The sequence below is a fragment of the Arachis ipaensis genome, chromosome B03, assembly GCF_000816755.2.
Source record: "Arachis ipaensis cultivar K30076 chromosome B03, Araip1.1, whole genome shotgun sequence".
Lineage (NCBI taxonomy): Eukaryota > Viridiplantae > Streptophyta > Magnoliopsida > Fabales > Fabaceae > Arachis > Arachis ipaensis.
The window spans coordinates 106,169,621-106,177,734 of record NC_029787.2 but is presented as its reverse complement, the minus strand read 5'-3'; positions in this window follow the sequence as shown (position 1 = coordinate 106,177,734).

The following is an 8,114-nucleotide window of genomic DNA, read 5'->3' as shown; positions in this document are numbered from 1 at the left end:
TAATCAACTCAAAAGAGAAGATCTCAAACCAGTAGCCAGAGGCTGGCTGGACTTCATTGGGCATTCCCTGCTGCCCACTAGCAACCATTCTGAAGTCACTGTTAAAAGAGCAGTGATGATCCATTGCATCATGATGGGAAAAGAAGTGGAAGTTCATCAACTGATTTCAACTGAATTCTACAAAATTGCTAACAAAAATTCTAAAGAGGCCAGGTTGGCTTACCCAAGCTTGATTTCTCTGCTCTGCAAGGACACTGGAGTAAGGATGGGAATAGCTGAGTATATCTCAATTGAGAAACCAATCACCAAAGCATCAATGGAAAAACAACAAGCACAGGATNAAGGAACATCTACTTCCCAGAACAAAGGTTGTTAAATTCCAATTTCTGCTTTAACTCTGTGATAGTTGTCGTTATAGGAGTTTACCTTAGGAGTCATATAGTAGTAATTAGTGTCTATTTTGATTTTATCTCCAATTAAGTTATAGTCTATTTTTCTCATCATCAGCAAACATGAATAAAATAGCAGATCTTTTGAATAAGAGGCAATAAAATTCGAGTTTTAATAAGAAAATTTCTAATTAGTAACATGTGGTGGCAATGCTTTCTGTCTTCTGAATGAATGCTTGAACAGTGCATATATCTTTTGAATTTGTTGTTTAAGACTGTTAAATATGTTGACTCTTGAAAGAATGATGAACATGAGACATGTTATTGATAATCTGAAAAATCATAAAAATGATTCTTGAAGCAAGAAAAAGCAGCAAAGAACAAAGCTTGCAGAAAAAAAAAAAGAAAAGCAAGCAGAAAAAGCCAAAAGCTCTTAAAACCAAAAGGCAAGGGTAAATAAAAAGGATCCCAAGGCTTTGAGCATCAGTGGATAGGAGGGCCTAAAGGAATAAAATCCTGGCCTAAGCGGCTAAACCAGGCTGTCCCTAGCCATGTGCTTGTGGCGTGAAGGTGTCAAGTGAAAACTTGAGACTGAGCGGTTAAAGTCAAGGTCCAAAGCAAAAAGAAGAGTGTGCTTAAGAACCCTGGACACCTCTAATTGGGGACTTTAGCAAAGCTGAATCACAATCTAAAGGGGTTCACCCAATTATGTGTCTGTGGCATTTATGTATCCGGTGGTAATACTGAAAAACAAAGTGCTTAGGGCCACAGCCAAGACTCATAAAGTAGCTGTGTTCAAGACTCATCATACTGAAATAGGAGAATCAATAACACTATCTGAATTCTAAGTTCCTATAGATGCCAATCACTCTGAGCTTCAATGGATAAAGTGAGATGCCAAAACTGTTCGGAAGCAAAAAGCTACTAGTCCCACTCATCTAATTAGAATCTGAGCTTCACTCAAAAACTCTGAGATATTATTGCTTCTTGACTTATTAGTCTTCTATTTTATTTGTCTAGTTGCTTGAGGACAAGCAACAGTTCAAGTTTAGTGTTGTGATGAGCGGATATTTTATACGCTTTTTGGGGTTAATTTCATATAGATTTTAGTATATTTTAGTTAGTTTTTAGTTTATTCTCATTAGTTTCTAGGCAAAATTTATATTTCTGGATTTTACTATGAGTTTGTGTATTTTTCTGTAATTTCAGGTATTTTCTGGCTGAAATTTAGGGAGCTGAGCAAAAATCTGATTCAGGCTGAAAAAGGACTGCTGATGCTGTTGGATTCTGACCTCTCTGCACTCAAAATGGAATTTCTGGAGCTACAGGAGTCCAAATGGCGCGCTTCCAATTGCGTTGGAAAGTAGACATCCAGGGCTTTCCAGAAATATATAATATTTCATACTTTGCTCAAGGATAGATGACGTAAACTGGTATTCAACGCCAGTTCCATGCTGCTGTCTGGCGTCCAGCGCCAGAAACAAGTTACAAAGTGGAGTTCAACAGGTTACAACCTAGCGTTGAACGCCCAAAACAGCCCAAGCACGTGAGAAGCTTTAGTCTCAGCCCCAGCACACACCAAGTGGGCCCCAGAAGTGGATTTCTGCACTATCTGTCATAGTCTACTCATTTTCTGTAAACCTAGGTTACCATTTTAGTATTTAAACAACTTTTAGAGATTTATTTTGGATCTCATGACATTTTAGATCTGAACTTTGTACCTTTTGATGGCATGAGTCTCTAAACTCCATTGTTGGGGGTGAGGAGCTCTGCTTTGCCTCGATAAATTAATGCAAGTATCCCTGTTTTCCATTCAAACATGCGTGTTCCTATCTAAGATATCCATTCGCGCCTAATTATGGAGAAGGTGATGATCCGTGACATTCATCAGCTTCCTCAATCTATGAACGTGTGTCTGACAATCACCTCCGTTCTACATCAGATTGAATGAATATCTCTTAGATCCCTTAATCAGAATCTCCGTGGTATAAGCTAGAATCCATTGGCAGCATCCTTGAGAATCTGAAAAGTCTAAACCTTGTCTGTGGTATTCCTAGTAGGATTCTAGGATTGGATGACTGTGACGAGCTTCAAACTCGCGAGTGTTGGGCGTAGTGACAGACGCAAAAGGATAGCGAATCCTATTCCGGTATGATCAAGAACCTACAGATGATTAGCCGTGCGGTGACAGTGCACCTGGACCATTGTCACTGAAAGGAAGGATGGTAGCCATTGACAACGGTGATCCTCCAACACACAGCTTGCCATAGGAGGGACGTGCGTGCGTGAAGAAGAAGATAGGGAGAAAGCAGAGATTCAAAGGACAAAGCATCTCCAAAACTCCAACATATTCTCCAATACTGCACAACAAGTATTTAATTCGCACTCCTTTATTTTCCATTATTTAAACTGATAAACATAATTGACTTTCTGACTAAGATTTACAAGATAACCATAGATTGCTTCAAACCAACAATCTTCGTGGGATTCGACCCTTACTCACGTAAGGTATTACTTGGACGACCCAGTGCACTTGCTGGTCATGTGTGCGAAATTGTAAGAGAGTAACAATTTTGTGCACCAGTAGCTTACCCTCTCGGTCATGGGGAACTTGTAAGGTATTTTCATCTTCTTCATCCTCAAGTTCTCCCTCTCTTGAGCTTTTTTCATCAATAAGATCTTCCTTGGTCTCACGGTGGTTGCCTATCTTGTGCTCATCCTATCCTCCACTCTCAACAAGGTTTTCACCCCCATCAATGGATTCCTCCATAGGTAGAATTGGTTGAAAGTTTATCTCTTCAAGTGGTTTGCCTTCTTGTGGGGTTATAGCATCAAGGCTAGACTTTAAAGTTGATAGAGGCGGCAAGTGTGGATCACTAGGCGTCCCAAGTTGTGAAGGAGCAAGGGTGTGAGGGGTGAGATGAGGAGGTGTTAGACGGGACAAGACTTCGGCAAGAGTTGCCATGCAATCATCTTAATTTCTTTGAAATTCTCGCTGTTCTTGGATGAGGGCTTGAAATTTGTGCTCCTCTTGAGAGAGGTGGATGGGAGTGGGATGGTGATGGAAGCTAGGTTACCCCATATATGGCAACGGGTAGGTTGGTTGAGAAAAGGTTGGTGGTGGGAATGGTAAAGGAGCTTGAGGGTACAATGGTTGTGCCTCATGTAGAGGGAATGGAGCGTGAGCATATGGATGGAAAAAATTGTAATGATGAGGTATTCCACTTGGTGTGAGAGGTTGATAGACATTAAGATCACAGGGTCCTTGTTGCCAAAGATTTCTTGCTTGTGACCCTTCTTCGAATTGGCCTCCCATACCTCGATGTGAACTAGTGTTGGAATTGTTACCCCCTACAACATGATAACAACCGGACTCCAGGAAAAAAGGGTGATAACTCATGATGGAAAAGAAATATAAAGCTCAACAATACTAATAGAAGCAATAGATAAATGAATATATAATCTAATTATATCTATTTACCTAGAACTAAACAATCAAGAATGTTAGTTACTATCACTACTTAGGTAGAGGCGCCATCTACAAATCAGTGCCAAGTAGCAAACAAAAACCAAATATTCACATTATTCACATATTAACAACAACCAAAATTATAGCACTCATTGCACTTAAAGTGGATCCCCGGCAACGGCGCCAAAATTTGATATTGGCGGGATTGCACCGTCGATCTAGGTTTTTACAAATTAGAATTCTATCGTTGAAAGTATAGCCTAGACCAACGATCAATCCCCAAATCAAATTGTTCAATCCAAAGAATATGGCACAATTCAAAACCAATTAAATTCCGAGAGTTTCAATTCCCGGATCGTCTCCCAAGGACACTTGAGACCAATGAGTGTACAATCTTAGTTGTGAGGATCATGGGGTTTGCAATAAAGAGATGAACATATAAAGCAATAAAGAAACATGCAAAATTGTAATAAATGAACTAATAAAGAAATCAATGAAGTAACTATGCAATATAGACAAGTAAAGTGTAAAAGGAACTAATGTAAATGTGTATGAAGAAATTGAAGCATAAAAGTCCTCTTGGCTTGGAGTGAGCTAAAGGTCCTTTCCTTGTTGGAACCACAACTATGCCAACTAGAATGGAATCTTACTTGATTAACCCTCACATCGGAGAGAAAGTTAAATGAGCATAAATGTTCTTAACCCACAAATCCTAAATTACTTGTTAATTGCCTTAGCAACAACATAGCGTTAGTGGGAACAAGAACAATTAACAATTCAAGATTAACACTAAATGTTGGACATTCCAACTCTAGGAACCTAATTGCTCACTTTTTCCAAGCCAAGAGATAGAAAACAAGCCCAAAATCATACTTGACATTTTGTCAAACACTTGGTGGGCAAAAACCTTAAACATGGAAAAAATGAGAAAAAGCTTGACACCAAAAGCAACAAATGATCTCAATCGACAATAACAACTCAAGAAAGCATAGAACAATCATCAATCATCAAATTCATCAACAAGAAATAGAAATTGCAAAGGAAAATTGAAATTGAACTATAACTTGAATTATAAGAAAGTGTAAGAACAATATAACTATAAAGAGTAGTAATAAAGAGATACTTACAATGAGAATTAGCAAAATCCAGGATCAAAAATGAAAATGGCACTTGAATGTAAAACCCTAGTATAAACCCTAGTAAAGAAGATGATGAAAAACTTATAGAAAAACTATACTAAAGCTATCTACTACTACTCCTAAGCTACCCTAATGTTATGCTATGTTATGGTCTTCATTTTCCATTCCTTATGAGCTAAATGGCTTTAGAAATGGACCTCTAAACCTCCAAAATCGCGAATCACGTGAGATTTTAATGAAGGCATGTGCGTCCACCTGTGCGGACGCACAGACGTGTTCGTTCACACACTCTGCGAAAAATCCCGACCTGTGCGTATGCACAGGAAGTCATGCACACGCACACTAGACGATGCTTAGATGGAACGCGCGACGCGCACAGTGCGGCTCACGCGCACGCGTGGCTTTGATTTGATGGCTGTGCATACGCACATATATCTGTGCGTCCGCACACTAGGCTGAGCTCTTCTCCTTTGATTATTCATGCTTCCTCCACTTTGAATGCTCTTCTTCCATTTTCTACAAGCCATTCCTGCCTTATACCTCTCAAATCACTCACAAATAACATCAAGGCATCGAATGGGAGGTAAATGGAATAAAATAAATCAAATTAGGCACAAAAGAGCATGTTTTCATAACCAAGCACAAACTAGGAGGAAAGTTCAAATGCATGCTATTTAGTGGAATAAGTGCAAGTTTATATGATGAAATCCATTCAATTTCAACCAAAAATCATCATCAAATATGGATTCATCACTATCCTGACTTAACCCAATGGGCTTTGTCCTTTTTTCCTTAGTTAGAACTTGATGAACTCTTCATGTATGAGTGCTGCCAAGTTCTCAAAGTTCTCCTTGAGCTTCTTTGCACGTGCTCTAGTGATGGGACCCTTCAAAAGTGTGAAATTTTTATTCTACTCTTTTACCTTAGAATGCCCCGATTGTTCTCCCGAGCATGTATCATTCCCTCTTTCCTAAAAAAGATTTGTCCTTAAATCTGTATTCATATCAAAAGGAGAGAGATCAGAAATATTGAAAGTAGTTGAGACATTATACTCACCTGGTAGGTCAATCTTGTAGGTGTTATCATTGATCTTCTCAAGCACTTAGAATGGGTCATCTTCTCTAACATCAAGTTTAGACTTCCTTTGAGTAGGAAACATTCTCTTTCTCAAATGAACTCAAACCCAATTTCTTAGTTCGAAGACTATATGCTTTTTACCCTTATTTATCATTTCAATCGTGACTTTGTTCTTCTTCTTAATCAGGTCACAAGTCTTTGCATGTATTGCTTTAACCTTCTCACTCTTACTTGCTCCATCTAAGTTAAGAAGATCACTCAAAGGTAAAAGCATTAAATCCAAAACAGTTAGAGGATTAAAACCATAGACAAGTTCAAAGGGTAAAAAATCAGTAGAAGAATAAACTGTCCTATTATAAGCAAACTCAATAAAAGGTAAACAATCTTCTTAAGTTTTCAAATTCTTACTAAAAACAGCATGCAATAAGGTACCTAATGTTTTATTTACCACTTTAGTTTAACCATCAGTTTGAGGATAACAAGTGATGGAGTATGATAATTTTGTTCCCGACTTATTCCATAACACTTTCCAAAAGTGACTCAAGAATTTTACATCACGATCCGAAACTATAGTTTGGGAAACACCATGTAAGTGCATAACCTCTGTAAAGAACAAATCAACAATATTTGTTGTATCATCAGCTTTATGGCATGTAATGAAATGAGCCATTTTACTAAATATGTCTACCACAATAAAAATACTATCTCGACCTCTCCTAGTTCTAGACAAACAAAGAACAAAGTCTATAGATGAATGAAAGTAGAATTCTTTGGATTAACTTTTTCAAATCAAAGTGGTCTAACCTATAGGATAAAATTATTGAATTTATTTCTCTCAGAGTTGAGCTTCTATTAAGTTTTTGATGATCCTGATTGCTACTCCAATACGTGTTGTTTTGTTATTTTGAAAATCAAAGACTCCAGTAATCCTAGTACTTCCTCCAACACGCATTGAACTATAAGTTTTAGACTGCCATTAACTTGGATCTTACACATACAAATTCACACAATAAAAGTACTTTACAATTATCATCAAGTAGATATCCTCCAAAAGAAAATTTTTATTTTTTTAAGATAAATTCATAACATATCCACTATGATCTAGTATAGGAAGTCAAGTCTGAGTCTCTCCACAATGCTTATGTTTGTCAATTCTAAGGATCTCCAATCGTTTTGCCTTTTTAAACCTATGTTCTTTTCTCCAAAGATTTAAAGTCTTTTTTCATGCTTCACTCCACTAAACCACCCTGTTTTAAAAATTTCTTATATTCCTAATTTTTCAAGTAGCTTATATAATTGCAAACATAGATTTATCCATCTTCTTTTTTCTAACTTACATACTTCTAATTCACACCAAGCCTAAAAAATATTTCTAATATCTCCTGAATTTGTCCAACTAGTTTCACCTCATCTTAAAACTCTACACTAGGACTTATAAACAAAATTACAGTGTATAAATAAATAATTTACATCTTTATCATTTATACACAAAAATTACAAGTCACCTCATTAGAACTTATGATATTTAGCCTTACAAATCTTTTCTTGGTGTTTAATCTTACTAGGATTGCAAACTATGTCATCATCTCCACTCTCAAAGGTGTCGTCCCATTCCAAATGTTGTTAAATAGGTGTTTTGGTTCTGAAAATAACTTTAGAATCTTTATTAGCAAAACATAATTTAAACTTAGTAAGAATATGTGGACAACGATAAGATGGAGCTAGAAATATACAGGGAGAATTTAATGCTTAAAAAGTTTGATCCTGAATAAAAATGCTTGTACTTTTTATATTCATTGTTTTGCTCACCAATTTCAATTAGCGTTGTAATTATTACAAAAAAAAGGTTAAAACTGCACTTATTTTTAATTTGCTTGCTAGTTTGTGTAATATTGTTGGAATGTTTTGTAAACATAAAGACATGCTTCGTAAAATTCAAATACAAAAGGTCATAATTATCAAATCGAGTCGAAAATCGACCCGATCAAATTACTGAATTATTATATTAATGGTTCAACCGATAAATTACTGATCGAATCG